Source organism: Bubalus bubalis, chromosome 2 (genome assembly GCF_019923935.1).
Source record: "Bubalus bubalis isolate 160015118507 breed Murrah chromosome 2, NDDB_SH_1, whole genome shotgun sequence".
Lineage (NCBI taxonomy): Eukaryota > Metazoa > Chordata > Mammalia > Artiodactyla > Bovidae > Bubalus > Bubalus bubalis.
In genome coordinates this window covers 123,401,909-123,423,128 of record NC_059158.1, presented here as the reverse complement: position 1 = coordinate 123,423,128, position 21,220 = coordinate 123,401,909, and the positions used below count along the sequence as shown (strand labels likewise).

Here is a 21,220-nt window from a genome sequence, read left to right as displayed (position 1 = left end):
GGGGGCGTGTCCAACCGCCCCAAGCTGCCAACCTCGCTTGAACCCGCGGGGGTTTGCTTGCGCAAGCGCAGCGAGGAGGAGTCGAAGGGGACGCCGGGAGCAGGTGAGGATCGCGGAAGTAGAGCGTTCTCGGTAGTGACTGCCAGTTGGTCAGAGCGGGAATTGGGTTCTTGAGTCACCGTGGGGAGTGACCAGCGAGGCAGAAGACAGGGGGTGGAAGTTGAAGAGCGGAGGTTTTAAAATTTGTTTCATTAAATCTTGTGTCCTGCGTGAAATGCCGGAAGTCGTGCCGCTGGACGAGTAAACGCTCACGCTTTGGGAGGGCGAGGGGCCCGGTCCTTCTGTTGGGACTAGAAGAGACTTTCTGGGGGTGGTCCCTGGAGAACTGCGCGAGGGAGGGAAGCTGAATTGGTTCCCAGAGGGTCGAAGCCGAGGCCTCTTCCTCTGAATTTTTGACACGTTCTGTGACTTGCCATTGGCCGTGATTTGCAGTCCTGTTTCGTGTGCAGTAATCCGTCTGGTGCACTTAAGTCAGGGATAGTGTCTTAGTTGTCTTGACCTCCCTGGTGGCTCAGACGGTAAAGAATCTGCCCAGCAGTGTGGGAGACCCAGGTTGGATCCCTGGATCGGGGAGATCCCCAGGAGGAGGGCACGGCAACACCTTCCAGTATTCTTGCCTGGAGAATCTCCTGCACAGAGGAGCCTGGAGGGGCTACAGACCATGGGGTCGCAAAGAGCAGGACACAACCGAGCGAGTAACACTTTCACGTTAACAGACTTGGCCCGGACTAGGTGCTCAGCAGACACCTGTTATGACTTTCCTTCGTTCATGAGTGTGTACTGAAGTCTTGTCAGGTTACTTGCACGCTCCAGACCGTAGGGTGAAGGATTAAGGAAAGGTAACTTTTGAGAAAGCCCCTCAAGAGGAAGCATTGCAGGCAGAAAATGAGTGTAAATGTCTGAGCAGGGAGTGAGGGGAGGATAGATGAGGCTGGAAGTTTAAGTAGGTGGCAGGCTGGCTGGATGATGCAGAACCTTGAATTTTATTCTGAGTGAATTAGAGGCTTTTGAGCAGAGAATAAGAAGACTAGGACAGTTTTGCAAAGTTGTTGCAGAGGCTGATAGTCTCCATGGGAGAAAGGTGGGTGGGGGAGTTTGAAGGTGATACCTAAGAGACTAAAGGGAGAATTTTCTGGCTGCAGCTACAAAGGAGCTAGGTGAAAGGAGGGAATTGATGGAAAATAAGTCTCCAGTAATCTTTTGATAAAGAGAGACCATTCCTCTCCAATTCCTAATTTGTAAGGAGGAGTGGACTGCAGATCAACCTCCAGATCCTTCCCACATTAATTTATAGCTGTAGGTGTTTAAAGAAAGGCCAGGTAGATGCTTTCAGATATAACTTACTAACTTAATGGAGATCAGGCTTTATAAAAATGGGAAAAATGGAGATGCAATAGCAGGGAGCACATCCTGAGTCTTCAGCCTATGTGTAATTTTGTTTGAGAAAGCAAAGCCAAACGAATTAACAAATTTTGGAGCTAACTTTGGGGAAAATTACATTTGAATTGTAAGAGATGTGAGTTTCTTCCAAAATGACAATTCAGAACTGTCTTTTTGCTCTTAGTCCCATATGAAACTTGGATTCACTTTTGCCTCCATCATTTGGTGCTTACAGCTTCCTTGATGAAATTCAGATTATTCCCTGTGTGGATCATATTTGCAGTCAAATATATTTTCTAGTAGGTAGGTTTTGTGCTTCCTGGTGGCTCAATGGCAATGATTCTGCCTGCAGTGCGGAGCCTTAGGAGACATGGGTAAACACAAAGTTATTGTGTTTGGCACATTTGAAAAGATTAGGTACCTCTGAAAATGGAATTTTCTTTTTATTCCTCCAAGATTGGCTAGTATGATTGAATTTGACTGAAGTTCAACATTGCAGAAAGCAAAGCTAGTGTTTTAAATTAACTTGGTAATCTCCAGCTTAAGTGGGGTTGATTTTTTGGTTGCTTCTTTGGAATATATGCCACTTTTCTTGAAAAAACCGACCTTCCACACGGTGGTTTTGTGCCCAGGTTGCTTAAAGTGACGGAAGTATGGAACTGATCTCAGGGAGCCTGAGTCTGCAGCAGCTTGAAGCGGGGCTTCAGTTCCTTAACCAGAGATTGAGGCCAGGTCGCTGTGGTAAGAGCCCCAAATCCTAGCCACTAGGCCAGTGGTCAGTGACAAGGGCCCCAGCCCTTCAGCTTTGCAGAAAAGAATTTCCACGAAGTCAGAAAGTAGTGAAGCATGTGGAATATTTATTAAGAGGAAAAAGAGTACATTATATGTGGATAGAGACACGGGTGGACAGAGAGAGTCCCTGAGTTGTGCCTTCGTGGTAATTTGAATTACTTTTTGCCGGTGCCAGCCGGCAAAGTCGATCAGGTCCCGAGAATGTGCACGGCGGGGCTGAGAAAGGAAACTAAAGCAAGAGAAATAGACAACAATGATGGGGTCGAGAGGTTCAGACACATCTCCACGAAGGGATGCAGTCTGACACCAACTTTATTCAGCATCTTATATTTATACAGAAGAGCGTGAGAAAGACAAGACAGTTAACATTTTCTTTGTTTGACCTACACATCTTACAAACAGTCACAAGAAATCTTGAGAGCATGGGAATGGCACCCTGTTATTATTTCTTACACCAGATAACATTTCTCTGTGTGTGAGAAGTTTGCACAGAACTCCAGGTGCCTGCAGTAAATAAGCGCCTAATATCTGGGGTGGCGGGACAGAGAGCTGTGTTTGCAAGCAAACCCTCAAGGACTGAGGCAGCTCCCAGAGCTGTGTCCTTTGGACAAAGGACCCCATTCTCACGGGCAGCTCCCCGCAACTTTTATGGGGCATTTCTTCCAAGTTTCTGTTGGCCAGTCATTTTGAATTGCCTGGTTCAGATACATCTCAGGGTCCTCCCACATGTGTATATGTATCTCTTAGCCAAGATAGTTTCTACCGAAAAGGCCTAAGGGTAGAACATCTCTTATCATCACTCCCCTTTTGACCTCCACAGAACCCTTTTGCACATATGTAGCTGGGGAGTCTCCTGACTTCAAGAATGGGAAATACGTGGTCTGGGCAGGGAACAGCCTCCTCTCTCAATTGTCCTGCTGTTCTCCACCTGGAGTTCTGGTCCACAGAGAATGAATCTTCAATTGCTTTACCCTGGGGTGGTGGGTGGGAGGGGAGCTGTGGCATCTGCCTCCTGCCTCAGAACTAGTAGTGATTGCAGATCCCAGGGAACCGGGTGCTATGTGATCTTGAGAAGAAGGAAGAATGTTTTTCCTTGTTAGGGGATCCAGCCTAGGCCAAGTTTCGAAATAGCTGAAGGCATGCTTACTTTGTGCTTCCTTCCCTCACCTATGCAAATACTGCTTTATGCCCTAGAAATCAGTCCTGGGTGTTCATTGGAAGGAATGATGCTAAAGCTGAAGAAACTCCAATACTTTGGCCACCTCATGTGAAGAGTTGACTCATTGGAAAAGACTCTGATGCTGGGAGGGATTGGGGGCAGGAGGAGAAGGGGACGACAGAGGATGAGATGGCTGGATGGCATCGCTGACTCTATAGACATGAGTTTGGGTGAACTCCGGGAGTTGTTGATGAACAGGGAGGCCTGGCGTGCTGCAATTCATGGGGTCACAAAGAGTCGGACATGACTGAGTGACTGAACTGAACTGAACCATCTCTGCTCTAGGGAATTGGAATGTCATTCAGCTTTTAACATAAAGAGAGGGTAACAAGTCAGCAGCTGGTATTTAATTTTTAAAAGTAAATTTTAGAGTATATTTGGGGTCAATAGATGATATGAATTTTAAAAAATAATTTGTTTTTGGCTGTGCTGAGTCTTTGTTGTCAGGCAGGCTTTTCTCTTGTTGTGGCTAGCAGGTGCTGCTCTCTAGCTGTGGTGTAAGAGCTGCTCATGGCAGTGGCTTCCCTTGTTGTGGGGCACACGCTCCAGGGCACGTGCAGGCTTCAGTAGTTTTGGTACATGGGCTCAGTAGTTTCAGCTCCCAGGCTCTAGAGCATGGGCTCAATAGTTGTGGTGCATGGGCTTAGTTGGCTCTGTGGCATCTTCCTGCACCAGGGAACCATGTCTCCTGCACTGGTAGGTGGATTCTTTACCACTGACCCACCAGGGAAGCCCTGAATTTTTTGATTCTACATTTGACACTACTGGAAGGGTCTTCATATCCCAAGAAAGAACAAGGTTGTTAGCTCTGTTCATATTCTTGTTAGCAGCTGTCACAGTTAGTAATTATTTTATTTACAATTACTTTTATTTTAATTTACTCCTCTACTGTCTGAGCCCCTGCCCTACCTAAGTCAGGGAGGATAGGGATTACTGAGTATCAGTTAGTGCTCCGTCTCCAAGTACCGGGCACTTAAATGGTGGGTGAATGAACAGAGTGCTTTTCTCTCTATGAAACGTTTTCCTTCTGATTAGCCATGAACTTAGAAACCAACCAAGTTTATTAGAACTAAATGTGAAACTGTGAGCTAGAGTAAAGTAGATGAACTCTGGTGGAAGGGCTGTGTCATCTCTATGTTCTGCCCTCAGTCTTGGAAATAGAACACTTGAAATGTTAAGGGAAGATGAGAACCTGATGACTTGTCAGCCTACTTGACCCTCCTAGTTAGTGGAGGGGCCATTACCATTACTGCAGTTTCCCCCCACATCCTTGTCTTTCCAGTTTTGGCTACTCACAGGCTTCACTTGCTGGGTGTCAGTGTAAAGCCAGCCAGGCAAGTTATATTAAGAGGTGAAAGTAGTTCTTGCCTAGTGGGTGTGAATAGTAATTTAATATTATGTTTCTTGGTATAAACTAAATCTCTAATTTCTAAGAGTAACCTAGTCATTAAAATGTGAAAATCATTACCAAAAGCGTTATGGTAAAGCTTTACTAGAAGGCAAGGGTTAGTGTATTCACAAATGATGAATTATATTCATTTTGTATTTTCTGGTTTCTTGGCATAAGAGACTGGGGTTAATCATTTCTGTGACATTTTAAAATTGTAGTTTCTATTTTCAGGAGTCAGGGTGCTCTGGTTTACCGTTCTCTGGCCAGGTAGTCCATGGCCTGGGGGTCTATTAGCTCATATTGTCCTGGAGAAACATCCTGAGTTTGTTCATTAATGATGCTACCTATAATAGTCATTTTAGAAAGATGTTATCAGTAACAGTGATTGTAGCCATCGGACTCTGGTTTCTTAGTGCTCAGCACCCAGTTGAGGTCAGAGGGGATTAAAAAAGGGAATACAATTTTGGATAGAGAGATTAACCATAAACTTGGTAAGGGAACTTGATTTTAGGGAGACTTGGGTTCAGAGGCACTTGGAACTGCTGCTGGGATAGGAGTGGGGAGAGCTGGATAGAGTTGTGGCTTTTATTTTGTGAAGGTGGGGGGAACTGACAGCTGAGGTGAAAATGTACCATAGCTTTTCTTCTCCTGCCTGCCCCCCACCCCTCTGCCGTTTCTCCTCTTTTGTCTCTTTTCCTTTTCTGATGAAAAAACTGGTAAGAGGAGGCCTGGTTACCAGAGATCTTAACCAGCCCTTTCCCTTTGCCGTTCTTTTCTTCCTTTGGGTATTTATATTTGGAGAAATTGGGTGAGAGAAGAATGGGCATGGGTGTAAGACACATGAGTGTGTGAGTCTCACCTTTCCCCTGTCCTGTTTTTGCCCAGCCAACATGGGGTGGGGGCGTGGTTTGGACTTAGCTGAGACATGAAGACCAGGGCTTGGGTAGAGGTGGAGGTATTCCTGGCAGGAAGTGACCTTCACTGGCTGGGAGTTAAGAAGTAAGGAAAGTTACTTATAAGTTGATCATGCACTGGTGAGCTGCTACCTGTGTTCTGTTTAGAAATACTTAAGAATGTGGGCAGGCATAATGAAGTGCTTTACAAAGATAACTTAAGTTCAGTATTGTAGTTCCTGTTCAACTTCACTAGAAGAAATATGAACTCTCTTCTAAATCTACTTTGTCTTCCTCACTTTGCCTGTTTCCCTAGCTCCTAGCTGCATGTGACAAGCGCTTGGTAAATGCTTTGAAACTAGGTTGTTACAGATGAATTTTCTAGTGTGCTTTCCTATTGCCTGTCAACAGCAAAAAAATAGAAATATTAATATTTGATGACAAATGATTTGGCTGATAATTCCTTTGGAGATAATGCTGCTGCTGCTAAGTTACTTGAGTCGTGTCTGACTCTGTGCGACCCCAGAGACGGCAGCCCACCAGGCTCCCCTGTCCCTGGGATTCTCTAGGCAAGAACACTGGAGTGGGTTGCCATTTCCTTCTCCAATGCATGAAAGTGAAAAGTGAAAGTGAAGTCCCTCAGTCGTGTCCGACTCTTAGCGAGATAATACAGTTTTATTTATTTGCTTATGTTTGATATTTTTTTTTTGGATGTGGACCATTTTTAAAATCTGTATTGCTTTTGTTACAATATTGCTTCTGTTTTATGTTTTTCATTTTTTTGGCCACCAGGCATGTGGAACCTCTAGCTTCTCAGATCAGATCAGATCAGTCGCTCAGTCGTGTCCAACTCTTTGCAACCCCATGAATCGCAGCGCACCAGGCCTCCCTGTCCATCACCAACTCCCGGAGTTCACTCAGACTCACGTCCATCGAGTCAGTGATGCCATCCAGCCATCTCATCCTCTGTCGTCCCCTTCTCCTCTTGCCCCCAATCCTTCCCAGCATCAGAGTCTTTTCCAATGAGTCAACTCTTCGCATGAGGTGGCCAAAGTACTGGAGTTTCAGCTTTAGCATCATTCCTTCCAAAGAAATCCCAGGGCTGATCTCCTTCAGAATGGACTGGTTGGATCTCCTTGCAGTCCAAGGGACTCTCAAGAGTCTTCTCCAACACCACAGTTCAAAAGCATCTATTCTTTGGCACTCAGCCTTCTTCACAGTCCAACTCTCATATCCATACATGAGCACAGGAAAAACCATAGCCTTGACTAGATGAACCTTTGTTGGCAAAGTAATGTCTCTGCTTTTGAATATGCTATCTAGGTTGGTCATAACTTTCCTTCCAAGGAGTAAGCGTCTTTTAATTTCATGGCTGCAGTCACCATCTGCAGTGATTTTGGAGCCCAGAAAAATAAAGTCTGACACTGTTTCCACTGTTTCCCCATCTATTTGCCATGAAGTGATGGGACCGGCTGCCATGATCTTTGTTTTCTGAATGTTGAGCTTTAAGCCAACTTTTTCAGTCTCCACTCTCACTTTCATCAAGAGGCTTTTTAGTTCCTCTTCATTTTCTGCCATAAGGGTGGTGTCATCTGCATATCTGAGGTTATTGATATTTCTCCCGGCAATCTTGATTCCAGTTTGTGTTTCTTCCAGCCCAGCGTTTCTCATGCTGTTCTCTGCATATAAGTTAAATAAGCAGGGTGACAATATACAGCTTTGATGTACTCCTTTTCCTATTTGGAACCAGTCTGTTGTTCCATGTCCAGTTTTAACTGTTGCTTCCTGACCTGCATACAAATTTCTCAAGAGGCAGATCAGGTGGTCTGGTATTCCCATCTCTTTCAGAATTTTCCACAGTTTGTTGTGATCCACACAGTCAAAGGCTTTGGCATAGTCAATAAAGCAGAAATAGATGTTTTTCTGGAACTCTCTTGCTTTTTCCGTGATCTAGCGGATGTTAGCAATTTGACCTCTGGTTCCTCTGCCTTTTCTAAAACCAGCTTGAACATCAGGAAGTTCACGGTTCACATATTGCTGAAGTCTGGCTTGGAGAATTTTGAGCATTACTTTACTAGCGTGTGAGAAGAGTGCAATTGTGCGGTAGTTTGAGCATTCTTTGGCATTGCCTTTCTTTGGGATTGGAATGAAAACTGAGCTTTTCCAGTCCTGTGGCCACTGCTGAGTTTTCCAAACTTGCTGGCATATTGAGTGCAGCACTTTCACAGCATCATCTTTCAGGATTTGGAATAGCTCAATTGGAATTCCATCACCTCCACTAGCTTTGTTCGTAGTGATGCTTTCTAAGGCCCACTTGACTTCACACTCCAGGATGTCTGGCTCTAGGTCAGTGATCACACCATCGTGATTATCTGGGTCATGAAGATCTTTTTTGTACAGTTCTTCTGTGTATTCTTGCCATCTCTTCTTAATATCTTCTGCTTCTGTTAGGTCCGTACCATTTCTGTCCTTTATTGAGCCCATCTTTGCATGAAATGTTCCTTTGGTATCTCTGATTTTCTTGAAGAGATCCCTAGTCTTTACCATTCTGTTGTTTTCCTCTATTTCTTTGCATTGATCGCTGAAGAAGGCTTTCTTATTTCTTCTTGCTATTCTTTGGAGCTCTACATTCAGATGTTTATATCTTTCCTTTTCTCCTTTGCTTTTCACTCCTCTTCTTTTCACAGCTATTTGTAAGGCCTCCCCAGACAGCCATTTTGGTTTTTTGCATTTCTTTTCCATGGGAATGGTCTTGATCCCTGTCTCCTGTACAATGTCACGAACCTCATTCCATAGTTCATCAGGCACTCTATCTATCAGATCTAGGCCCTTAAATCTATTTCTCACTTCCACTGTATAATCATAAGGGATTTGATTTAGGTCATACCTAAATGGTCTAGTGGTTTTCCCTACTTTCTTCAATTTAAGTCTGAATTTGGCAATAAGGAGTTCATGGTCTGAACCAGAGTTTAAACCTGTACCCCCTGCAGTGGAAGTGTGGAGTTTCTTAACCACTGGACAGTCAGGGACGTCCCTCTGTGCTCTTTACCTGTTTTGTCCTGATGGTAACAGCTTGCACAGCTATTGTACATACCATAAATAGTATATTGACAATAATGGGTTGAAGATACAGAACATTTTCATCATCGTCCTTTTATTGCCCTGTGATAGCCACAACCACTTCCCTCCTGTCCTTACTCTTCCTCTGCTCCTGGCAACCAGCAATTTATTCTATTTCTATAATTTTGTCATTTCAAGAATGTTGTATAAGTGAAATCATGTAGTTTGTAACCTTTTGGGATTGGCTTCTTTACTCATCATAATTCTCTAGTGATTCATCCAGATTGTTGTATGTACCAGTAATTAATTCTTATTGCTGAGTGTATTCCATCGTATGGATGAACCAGTTTGTTTAACTGTTCACCTGTTGAAGGACATCTGCACTGTTTCTACATTTTAATTGTTACCAATAAAGCTGCTGCTAGTCACTCATGTACAGATTTTTCTGTGAATGTTTTCATTTTTCTGGAATGAAAGCCCAGGAGTGCAGTTCTGGGCCATATGGCCATTCCATATTTGGTTTTGTAAGAAATTGCCATTGTGTCTGTACCATTTTACATTCCTACCAGTAATAAAGGAGAGATCCAGTTTCTCCACATCCTTGCCAGAATTTGGTGTTATCACTATTTTTTATTTTAGGCATTCTTATATGTGTGTAGTGGTATCTCATTGTGGTTTTAGGTTTGCATTCCCTAATTATTAATGATGTTGAGCATCTTTTTGTGTGTGTATTTGTGCCACATGTACCATCTCTTCTCTGAATTTTCTGTGTCTTTTGGTTGTGTTTAAATTGGATTTTTTTAAATGTTGAGTTTTGGGAGTTCTTAATATATTCCAGATACTATTCCTTTGTTGGATATGTGGTTTACAAATATTTTCTTCCAATTTTTAGTTTGTTTTTTTTTTTTTTTTTTTTTTTTTATCTTAACAGAGTCTTTCACAAACCATAAAATTTTAATTCTGGTGAAATCCAGTTTTTCCAGTTTTTTCTTTTATGGATTACACTTTTGGTGTCATGTATAATAAATTTTGACCTAGCCCTAGATTCTGAGAATTTCCTCTTTTTTTTAGTAGAAGTTTTATAGTTTTGCATTTTAAAATTCACATAATTTATTTTGAGTTAATTTTTGTATAAAGTATAAGATTTAGATTGAGGTTCTCCTCCCCTCCCCTACCTTGGATGTCTAATTGTTCCAGCACCATTTGTTGAAAAGATATCTCTCCTTTAATGAATTGCTTTTTGCACCTTTGTCTGTAACCTCTTGGGCATATTTATGTGGTCTTTTCTGGGTCCTGTCTTCTGTTAATCTGTGCATCTGTTCCTCCACCAATACTACACAGTCTTGATTATTGTAGCTGTATAATAAATCTTGAAATTGGGTAAACTAATTCTTTCTACTTTATTCTCCTTTTTCAGAATTGTTTAGTTATTTTAGTTCCTTTCTCATTCCATATAAATTTTAGAATAAACTTGTCTATGTCTAGAACTTCCAGAACTAAGTTCTAGAACCATAACTATATTGAATAAGAGTGATGAGAGTGGATATATACTTGCCTTGGATTTGTAGAGAATATTGGTCTGTGGCTTTTGTTTTTATAATGCCTTTGGTTGGTTATCCTGTAACTATTAACTTCATAAAATGAATTAGGAAATGTGCCCTCCTATTCTGTTTTCTAGAAGAGAATGTGTAGAATTCTTGAGTGAAACCTTCTGGGCCTAGAGATTTCTCTTTTGGGAGTATCAAAATTATGGATTTTCCTTAATAGTTTCCTTAAAAGTTCCATTCAGATTATCTATTTCTTATTGGATTAATGGTGGTAGTTGGTGTTTTTCAAGAAATTGGCCCCTTTAACCTAAGTTGTGAAATGTGTGTATGTAGATTTGTTCATAGTATTCCCTTATGAAATGTACAGAGTCTTAGCGAATATTTGTTTCATTTCTGATATTGATCATTTAGATCTTCTCTCTTTTTTTGGCCAGTCTTGCACAAGATTTGTCAATTTTTTTGATCTTTCCGAAGAACTAGCCCTTTTTTCATTGATTTTTTCTCTATTGTCTTTCTGTTTTCAACTTTATTGATTTCTGTCCTCTATTATTTCTTTCCTTCTGCCTATTTTGGGTTGTTTTGCATTTATTTTTCTAGGTTCCTGAGATGAAAGCTTCTGACTCTTCACCAGGCCCCCTGTGACACTAGCTGCTTTGTTATATTAACATTTGTGAAGTGGAGCACAGGTTGCTGGATGGCGAGCTGTGGTCAACGGAGGACCACAGAGAAGTTGAAATAGAGATCTTTATTACTCACCCGTCCTGAAGGAAGTACATGGCACTACTCGAGAACCCACATGGGGAGGAGGTCAAGACTGAGTACAGGGAGAGAGTGAGCTGTAAGACCTGGAACACATGGTCTATGGGTGGAATCCCTGGGGTTCCCCGGCTAACACTGGATTGATCAGTTCAAACCAAACATGCAGGGTTCTAGGAAGCTCTGTGGAGGTTTTATCTAAGGAGTGTCAAAGGGCAGGCCCTGGAGGCAGGGGAAACTGGTGATCACAAGGGCTGTGGGGGAAGTCTTATCAGGAGCTTGTATTTCTTTGTGATTCAGGGCTGTTATTTAGGGCACATTCTTCCATGAGGAGGCAAGTTTCAGTTTAAGGTCCTTGTGGGGCTACACAGCCAAACAAAATGTTTGCTGGGGCAGCAGTATCACGTAGTAGCTTAGCTAAACTCGCCACAGCGCCCCCGTGGGGAAGGCGGGGGCCTTTTATTACTGTGGAGGTGGGAGTCTGAGCTCTTTACTGACTCCAGGATGCCGAGGAGTCAAGCTGGTGATTATCCAGCTCCCTACTCAGCCTTCTCTAATGTGACCCTGGCGGGGGGTTGGGGCTCCTCCTTAAGGCCTGGGGAGGGCAGAAGTCTAGGCTCCAGCTCTACCTTTGCTAGTGGGGGTGGGGCATCAGTTTCTTATGTGATTTCTGGCTGGATTAGAGGGCTCCTTTGTCTAAAAGTTTTCTTTCTTGGCTAGGCTGCCCCTTTCCTGGTCCTTTGGCTAGATAGAGAAGACTTGTTCAAGCTTTTTTTTTTTCCTTTTCCTGCACCTGTTTGTGATTCTGGGTTGCTGAGTTCTTCAGCTCTGTGTCTGAGATATATGAAAACCCAGGGACCTCTCCACCATGTTCCTTAGGTCTGTAGATCCCTAGCTAATCTGTTGCCCTCCCTCCACCTTTCTGATCTCTTACATTTGTTTTATAGATAATGTTCAGGATTTTTAGTTGTATTTTAATCAGGACATATAGGGAAAGATACATCTACTCCATCTTCCTAGACACAGAAATGAAGAATAGTACCACTTAAAATTCATCATTAGTTTCTCCGTGAGTTAGACTAGATTCTGAATTCATAACCTAAGTTGTGGCTTTTGAAGTTGAATAAAAACTCAGTGTTCTCCATTCTTTTCAGAAGAGCATTAGTTCTCTTTTGGCTGTTTGAAAGTTGTTTCATGTGGTTGAAGCTTACAACCTCCCAAATTCAATAGCAGGATTATTTTCTTCTTAAGAAGCCAAGTGGTAGGGGAATATAGCCAATATTTTGTAATAAGTGGAGTATAACCTTTAAAAAATGTTGTTCTCTTATAACTTATATAGTATTCTATAGCAACTTCTTCAATTAAAAAAAAAAAGAAGCCAAGTGGTCAAGTACAAGCCAAGTGGTTTGCCATTAAAAGTGAGTTTGTGCTGTGCTATGCTAAGTGGCTTTAGTCATGTCCGACTCTGTGCAACCCTATGGACTGTAGCCCACCAGGCTCCTCTGTCCATGGGATTCTCCAGGCAAGAATACTGGAGTGGGTTGCCATTTCCTCCTCCAGGGGATCTTCCTGACCCAGGGATCGAACCTGTGTCTCCCACATTGCAGGTGGGTTCTTTACCACTAGCCCCACCTGGGAAGCCCAGAAAGTGAGTTTCAGTAAGGCCAAATCCAACTTTAGCTAGTGCTTAATATAATGTATGTTTTAAAATATTAACTTAGAAACAATTTATTTTAAAAAGCATCCTTCCTGGGATGGGTGATACAAAAAGTAAGTTTTGAATTTATCGTAACAGTATTTTCGGGCTTCCCAGGTGGCCCTAGTGGTAAAGAACTCACCTGTCAATGCAGGTAGAAGTAAGAGACTTGGATTTGATCCCTGGGTCAGAAAGATCCCCTAGAGGAGGGCATGGCAACCCACTCCAGTATTCTTGACTGGAGAATCTCTGGCAAGGGATTCCAGAGGAATCCCAGGCTCTAGAGGAGCCTGGAGTCCGAAGGGTCCCTTGGTCCATAGGGTCACACAGAGTCGGACACAACTACAGTGACTTAGCACATGACTGTATTTTCTGATTATGTGTAACAGTACCTGAAATGTTGCTGCAGTGACACTGATTGTTCTTTAGTAAAGTCTGCCAAATACATTATTTGTGTGTAGGTAGCTCTTGATGGAAGGCATGTGTTCTAGTCTTGTCTCTGCTACTGAATTAGCTGTGTTATTCTAGACTCACATATCCTTTGTTTCCTCATCGGCAAAATAGGGGCAGTTGCACCTGCTTTGCTGATAGGTAATTGAGGATTATTAGTGACATTGTACAGGGGACAGGGAACAAGACAATCCCCAAGAAAAAGAAATGCAAAAAAAAGCAAAATGACTGTCTGAGGAGGCCTTACAAATAGCTGTGAAAAGAAGAGAAGCGAAAGGCAAAGGAGAAAAGGAAAGATACACCTATTTAAATGCAGAGGTCCAAAGAATAGCAAGGAGAGATAAGAAAGCCTTCCTCAGTGATCAATGCAAAGAAATAGAGGAAAACAATAGAATGGGAAAGACTAGAGATCTCTTCAAGAAAATTAGAGATACCAAGGGAACATTTCATGCAAAGATGGGCTCAATAAAGGACAGAAATTGTATGGACCTAACAGAAGCAGAAGATATTAAGAAGAGGTGGCAAGAATACACAGAAGAACTGTACAAAAAAGATCTTCACTGCCGGGGTCCAGCCCCGGTGGATCCAGGGAATTCGAAGGGGAGACGGCTTCGGTGATCAGGATATGATAGAATTAAAGATATAAAGAGTGGTTAAATAAGGATAGCTCAGTGAGAAAATTTAGTGGAGAAAAGAGGCTGAATAATTCAGCCAGAAGGTGAGAGAAAGAACGACATGGGGAGACCAAGCTTCGGTGAACAAGGCCTGCACTTTATTTTCCAAAGTAGTTTTTACGCCTTAAGTTATGCATAGAGGATAATGGGGGAAGGGGTAGAGTCATGAAGTAAGCCAGGCTTTCTTCCTGCAAACTTATCATATGCAAAAGTTTAGGCGATTTGCATCATCTTCTGGCCCGGAGGCCTGTTAACATTTTAAGACCCTTTCTTCAGAAAACTTATTTTTCTCTAAAGGTGATTAGTCAGGCGCCACCCTCCAAAAGCATTAGATAAAGTTGCATTCCTACAGGGCAAAGGTGTGGTGGGCTATAACAAGAAAATTTAACTCAAGGGTCCAAGGTTACAAACAGTAAAGCTACTGCTTACACCAATTATATTAATCAATACACTGCCAGGGACACAGCAGGTAAGGGATATGGAGATTTAGCAGCAAACATTGGCCCAACAAGTGAAAAACCCTTCACCGATAAAATTTCTAATCAATCTTTTAACTGCTCAAAGGAATCTGTATTTAGACAGTTTAGAACATCTCATGCGTCTCACAGTTGGGAGGCTCTGAATAATCACATGTGGCCGGAAAAACCTATTCAGGCAGGCTAGAGGACTTCCAAAGGAGTTTGTAGGTTGAAACACTATCATACCCAGGAACTTTATTAAGTGGAGCTGTAAGTTAACTTTTTTCAGAGAGAGGTAGTGGGGGACAGCCCCCCGTAAAGTCAGAGGTGTAGGTGAGAGCACAAAGCAGAAAGTAGGCAGACTCTGGTTTTGGGGGTAGATGCTCGAGAATTTCCAGGGGGACTCCTGAGGCTTGATCCCACCTTTACATATGCCGAGCCTCCTTCCTCATGACCTTTGCCACGGGCAGAGTTCCTCATGCTGGCTCCCGGCAGTGATAGAATTCCAGTTGAGCTATTCCAGATTCTGAAAGATGATGCTGTGAAAATGCTTCACTCAATATGCAATATGCCGGGAGATGGCTCCCGGCATCTCTCCCTTTTTTATTTCTTAAAACAGCCAGATGCAGCTCAGTCGCGAGTTTCTGAATGTTCTGCCGAAGAATCCTGACAATACAAGGAAGAATGATTATGAGAAGCAAAATTAAAGCACCAACAGATTAGACAGAATGTTTTTTCCTGAAATGAAGTTAGAGAAAGTGTGAAAAAAGTCATTTGCTGCTCCAGCAGCGGTAAAATCCAGTTGAGAGTGTTCCAGGGTCTGTATTTGATTATGAAGTTTCTCTAAGTCCAGGCCAATGTCAGAGCTGTTCCAAACACCTGAGATATGATTTTTGATTTTTTCCTGTTCATAATCTGTCTCATTCACCTTCAAACATGTCACGCATATCCACCGGTGATCAGCGTGGCAAGACAGAGCCATTTTCACTTTTAAAGCCTGTAACTCAGTCCCAATATTCATTATTGCCTCTTCCAAGGCATCTACCCTCATCTCCAACTTTCTATCTATAGCTTCCTGTGTTGCTAGAGTTAGAGAAACATTTTTAGACATGGTATCAACATATTGGGCAGTATGCACTTGTTGAGTCAATGATATTGCTGCCACAGTAACAGAAGTAATTGTGGTTATTAAAGCTGCTATTTCCAGGATAAGCAAGCCCACAAACCGTCGCGATCGCATTAAATCTTGTAGCAGGAAGAAAGCCTGGCTTACTGCACTTCACGACCAAGATAATCATGATGGTGTGATCACTCACACTCACCTAGAGCCAGACATCCAGGAATGTGAAGTCAGGTGGGCCTTAGGAAGCATCACTATAAACAAAGCTAGTGGAGGTGATGGAATTCAATTGAGCTATTTCAAATCCTGGAAGATGATGCTGTGAAACTGCTGTGCTCAATATGCCAGCAAATTTGGAAAACTCAGCAGTGGCCACAGGACTTGAAAAGGTCAGTTTTCATTCCAATCCCAAAGAAAGGCAATGCCAAAAAATGCTCAAACTACCGCACAATTGCACTCATCTCACACGCTAGTAAAGTAATGCTCAAAATTCTCCAAGCCAGGCTTCAGCAGTTCATGAACCATGAAGTTACAGATGTTCAAGCTGGTTTTAGAAAAGGCAGAGGAGCCAGAGATCAAATTGCCAACATCCGCTGGATCATTGAAAAAACAAGAGCATTCAAGAAAAACATCTATTTCTGCTTTATTGACTATGCCAAAGCCTTTGACTGTGTGGATCACAATAAACTGTGGAAAATTCTGAAAGAGATGGGAATACCAGACCACCTGACCTGCCTCTTGAGAAACCTATATGCAGGTCAGGAAGAAACAGTTAGAACTGGACATGGAACAGCACACTGTTTCCAAATAGGAAAAGGAGTACGTCAAGGCTGTATATTGTCACCCTGCTTATTTAACTTATATGCAGAGTTCATCATGAGAAATGCTGGGCTGGATGAAGCACAAGCTGGAATCAAGATTGCCAGGAGAAATAGCGATACCCTCAGATATCCAGATGACACCACCCTTATGGCAGAAATTGAAGAAAAACTAAAGAGCCTCTTGATGAAAGTGAAAGAGGAGAGTGAAACAGTTGACTTAAAGCTCAGCATTCAGAAAACGAAGATCATGGCATCTGGTCCCATCACTTCATGGGAAATAGATGGGGAAACTGTGGCTGACTTTATTTTTTTGGGCTCCAAAATCACTGCAGATAGTGACTGCAGCCATGAAATTAAAAGATGCTTGCTCTTTGGAAGGAAAGTTATGACCAACCTAGACAGCATATTAAAAAGCAGAGACATTACTTTGCCAACAAAGGTCCGTCTAGTTAAGGCTGTGGTTTTTCCGGTAGTCTTATGGATGTGAGAGTTGGACTATAAAGAAAGCTGAGCGCTGAAGAATTGATGCTTTTGAACTGTGGTGTTGGAGAAGACTCTTGAGAGTCCCTTGGACTGCAAGGAGATCCAACCAGTCCATCCTAAAGATCATTGTTCACTGGAAGGACTGATGTTGAAGCTGAAACTCCAATACTTTGTCCACCTGATGCAAATAGCTGACTCATTTGAAAAGACCCTGATGTTGGGAAAGATTGAGGGCAGGAGTGGAAGGGGATGACAGAGGATGAGATGGTTGGATGGCATCACCAACACAATGGACATGGGTTTGGGTGGTCTCTGGAAGTTGGTGATAGACAGGGAAGCCTGATGTACTGCGGTTCATGGGGTCGTAAAGAGTCAGACATGACTGAACGACTGATCTGAACCTAATGATATTTCTAAAGCATTTAGCACATTCCGAGTAGCTATTATTATCATCCTTAATGCACTTTGTTAAAGCAAAAACCTTGAAGCAGATTCATAACAAAATTAGGGATAACTTGGCCCCAGTCCTTGTTATAAATGATCATAGAGTTGAGATTGAGGAATCTGTGACTTTTCTTCATTGACTCCATTGTAGTTTTTCAGGAACTGTTTGCAGTGCCATTTAATACGGATTGGTGTAATAATAGAGATTTTTTTTTGGGGGGGTGGCTTGGTGAATTGGGTTCCTAGACTCAATTCCAGTGTACATATATGGAGGCTTCCCCACATCAACAAGCAGTTCTTGATGCTAGGAGGGTATCCACAAATTCAACTCAGTTCTGACACTACCTGTCCAGATAGAATCAGATTCCATAGACAAAGGGCTCAGTTGCACAAGTCTGCCCTCCACTTCAGAGGCCAGTCATACAAGTTGTTATCTGTGCTTTTGACCAGCTACAGACTGGAGGTTCTGTTGACCCCTCCAATTCAGGATGCCAGCTGCAAGTCTAGGTTGCAGACCATACTTCTGATCAATTGGCTGTAAATCAGAGGTTCCCACAACTCCCTCTTGGGGTTCAATTAGCTTGTTAGAAGAGCTCACAGAACTCAGGAAAACCTGTTTACTCACTAGATTACCAATTTATTATAAAAGGATATTAAAGGATATGCATCAACAGTCAGACAAGATACATGGGTTGAGGTCCTACAAAGGGACTTCTGTCGTCATGGCTGATGAAGCTGAGCATGGGGGCATGTGGAAGTGTTCTGGTTCCCCAACATGGAAGATCTCTGAAAAAGGTCCAAAAAGCTGTCCTTTGGAGTTGTTTATGGAGGCTTCATTACATGGTTATGATTAACTAAATCACTGGCCAGTGGTGATCGATTCAACTTCCAGCACAGGGTGGGACTGAAAGTTAGTTTTCCTAACCACCAGCCCCCACCTTTGTGTAGACCCCAAAAGTCACCTTCCCTGGAGTGGTTTTCAGAAACTGAGGATGAGAGACCAAATTCCATTCCATTGTTCAGGAGATTCTAAGAGATTTGGAAACTGTGAGCAACTATGGATGAGGACCAAATATATATATATTTCCTATAAGTCATGACATTTCTGTGTAGTGAGGCTTCACTGTCACTGTGGCTCATATGTATTTTTTTTACTGCACCATGCAGCGTGGAGGGTCTTAGTTCCCTGGACCAGGGATCCAAATCGTGCCCCCTGCAGTGCAAGTGCTGATTCATAACTCCTGGGCCACCAGGGAACTCCTGTTGTTCATATTTTAATAATTAGGTTACTTTCAAAAATGAAAGTTTTAGTTTAAGCAGACATATGTTAAAACTGTCATTCATGCCCCTTTATCTACTGCCTCCCTCTGTAAGAACACCTTTCACTTCTATATATGTCTTTGCAATTTGGCATTTGTGTTAGTCTCTTAGGGTTGCCATAGCAAAGTATCATAAGCTGGGAGACTTCAAACAACAGATATTTATTGTCCCATAGTTCTGGGGGCCAGAAGTCCAAAATCAGTGAGCAAGCCTGATTCCTTGTGAAGATTGTGAGAGAGAATCTGTTCCTTGTCTCTCTCTTATTTTCTGGTAGCCCCAAGCATTCCTTGGCTCGTAGAGGCATCACTTCAGTCCCCCATCTTCACATGGTGGTCTTCTTGTGTGCTTGTCTTTACAAGGCCCTCTGCTTTCATAAGGACGCTAGTTGTATTGGATATGAGGCCCAGCCTATCCCAGTATGACCTCACCTTAATGAGTTGCATCTTCAGCAACTGCATTTACAAGTAACGTCACATTCTGAGGAAGGGGTAGGTATTAGGATGTCAACTTGTCTTTTTAGGGAGAACACAGTAACACCCACAAGAACATTCACCTAAAAATCAGAAATAAATGAATCGGTATTAAAAACAAGTGCTTTTCTTCAAGCATTATTGTTTTATAGTAGGGGAAAACAGAGCAAAGGAATAATAAGTGGAGCTGAGTCAGTCAGAAAAGGTCCTCCTGATAGGGAGGATCCAGTTTTAGAAAAAGCAAGAATGTTTCAAGCTAGAGAACAACCTGTTGTCTAGTTTCTGGACTAATCCAGAAAGCTGGATGTATTGGAAGAACCAAAGGAGGACCAGTGTAATTGTTGAGCAGTGGCATAGGGGGAGATGGTGTCTAGGGCCAAACCATGCAGGGACTAGCTGGAGTAATGATGAGTTCACTTCTTTCCTTTAGGGGCTCTGGGGAGCCTGTGCAGAATTTTAAGCAGGGGAGACATATTCAGATTTACATATTATGGAGATCACTCCTGCTGCTATATGTCACATGGATTGAGAGAACTGGACTGGTATTGGGACCAAGACCAGTTTCTATTATTTCAGTAGAGACAGTGAGAGTGGAGGCTTAGACTAGTGTAATGGAGGTGGAGAGAAATGGGGAAATTCAAGATAAGTTTTGGGGAAAGAGCTGAGAAGATTTGCTGGGTTAGCTAAAGAGTAGGGAAGGAGGAATGCTCTGCTGATGGCTTGAGTAACTCAGTGTAATTGACTGAGATGGGGAATTTAGGATTAGGAGTTGAGGTCAGATTTAACTGCCAGGTTCAGTTTGGGATATGTTAAATGCCTGGGGTGATAACTAACTAGAGGATTTAAGTAGCCCACTGATGTCTGAGTTTTGAACTTAGGTCTGGAAATGTATTTGAGAGAATGATCAGAGGAGCAGTAACATTTCAAGATCTCAGAGAGGAGAGGAGCCTGGAGAAGATCTAGGAAAGGAGCAGTGCAGTAATAGACAGCTGGAGAGAGGCAGACAAGGATGAGCAGGTTCTTCAGCTCTGTTGAGTGCTTCTAAGAAGTTGAGTGTGATCAAAGGGATATGAAGAAAAGGAGAGAAATGTATTCAGTGGATCTGACCTCTGCTATTTTAACTGAGGGGTGAGTGCAAAGTCTTTCAGTTCTATTCAGTTCAGTCACTCAGTCATGTCCGACTCTTTGCGACCCCATGGACTGCAGCATGCTAGGCTTCCCAGTCCATCACCAACTTCCGGAGCTTGCTCAAACTCATGTCTATCAAGTCGGTGATGCCATCCAACCACCTCATCCTCTGTTGCCCCCTTCTCTTCCTGTCTTCAGTCTTTCTGAGCATCAGGGTCTTTTCCAATGAGTCAGTTCTTCACATCAGATGGCTAAAGTATTGGAGCTTCAGCATCAGTCTTTTCAATGATATTCAGGACTGATTTCCTTTAGGATTGGCTGGTTGGATCTCCTTGCAGTCCAAGGGACTCTCAAGAGTCTTCTCCCACATCACAGTTCAAAAGCATCAATTCTTTGGCGCTCAGCCTTCTTTATGGTCCAACTCTCACATCCATACATGACTACTGGAAAAACCATAGCTTTGACTAGATGGACCTTTGTTGGCAAAGTAATGTCTCTGCTTTTTAATATGCTGTCTAGGTTGGTCATGCCTTTTCTTCCAAGGAGCAAGCGTCTTTTAATTTCATGGCTGTGGACATCATCTGCAGTGATTTTGGAGCCCAAGAAAATAAAGTCTGTCACTACTTCCATTGTTTTCCCATCTCTTTGCCATGAAATGCTGAGACTGATGCCATGATCTTCATTTTTTGAATGTTGAGTTTTAAGCCAGATTTTTTACTCTCCTGTTTCACTTTCATCAGAGGCTGTTTAGTTCCTTTTCACTTTCTGCCAAAAGAGTGGTGTCATTTGCATATCTGAGGTTATTAATATTTCTCCTGGCAATCTTGATTCCAGCTTGTGCTTCCTCCAGCCCAGCATTTCTCATGATGTATTCTACATATAAGTTAAATAAGCAAGGTGACAATATACAGCCTTGACGTATTCCTTTCCCAATTTGGAACCAGTCCATTGTTCCATGTCTGGTTCTAACTGTTGCTTCTTGATCTGCATACAGATTTCTCAGGAGGGAGGTAAGGTGATCTGGTATTCCCATCTCTTGAAGAATTTTCCACAGTTTAT

General features: G+C 42.7%; 1 protein-coding gene across 7 annotated transcripts in view; it reads left to right on the top strand.

The window, feature by feature from the left end:
* C2H2orf76 (chromosome 2 C2orf76 homolog) overlaps positions 1-21,220 on the top strand; it is a 107,509-nt gene that overhangs the window by 21,785 nt on the left and 64,504 nt on the right. The window contains exon 1 of one of the 7 annotated variants that reach the window (XM_044936372.1): positions 17-103. The exons of 3 other annotated variants lie outside the window; for them this stretch is intronic. The gene's annotated coding sequence lies outside the window, so the exon portion shown is untranslated. Of the gene's footprint in view, positions 1-16; positions 104-176; positions 234-2,072; positions 2,182-21,220 lie in introns of those variants that run through there. 3 more of the 7 variants (XM_006057166.3, XM_044936385.1, XM_044936376.1) reach the window with 3 other exon arrangements.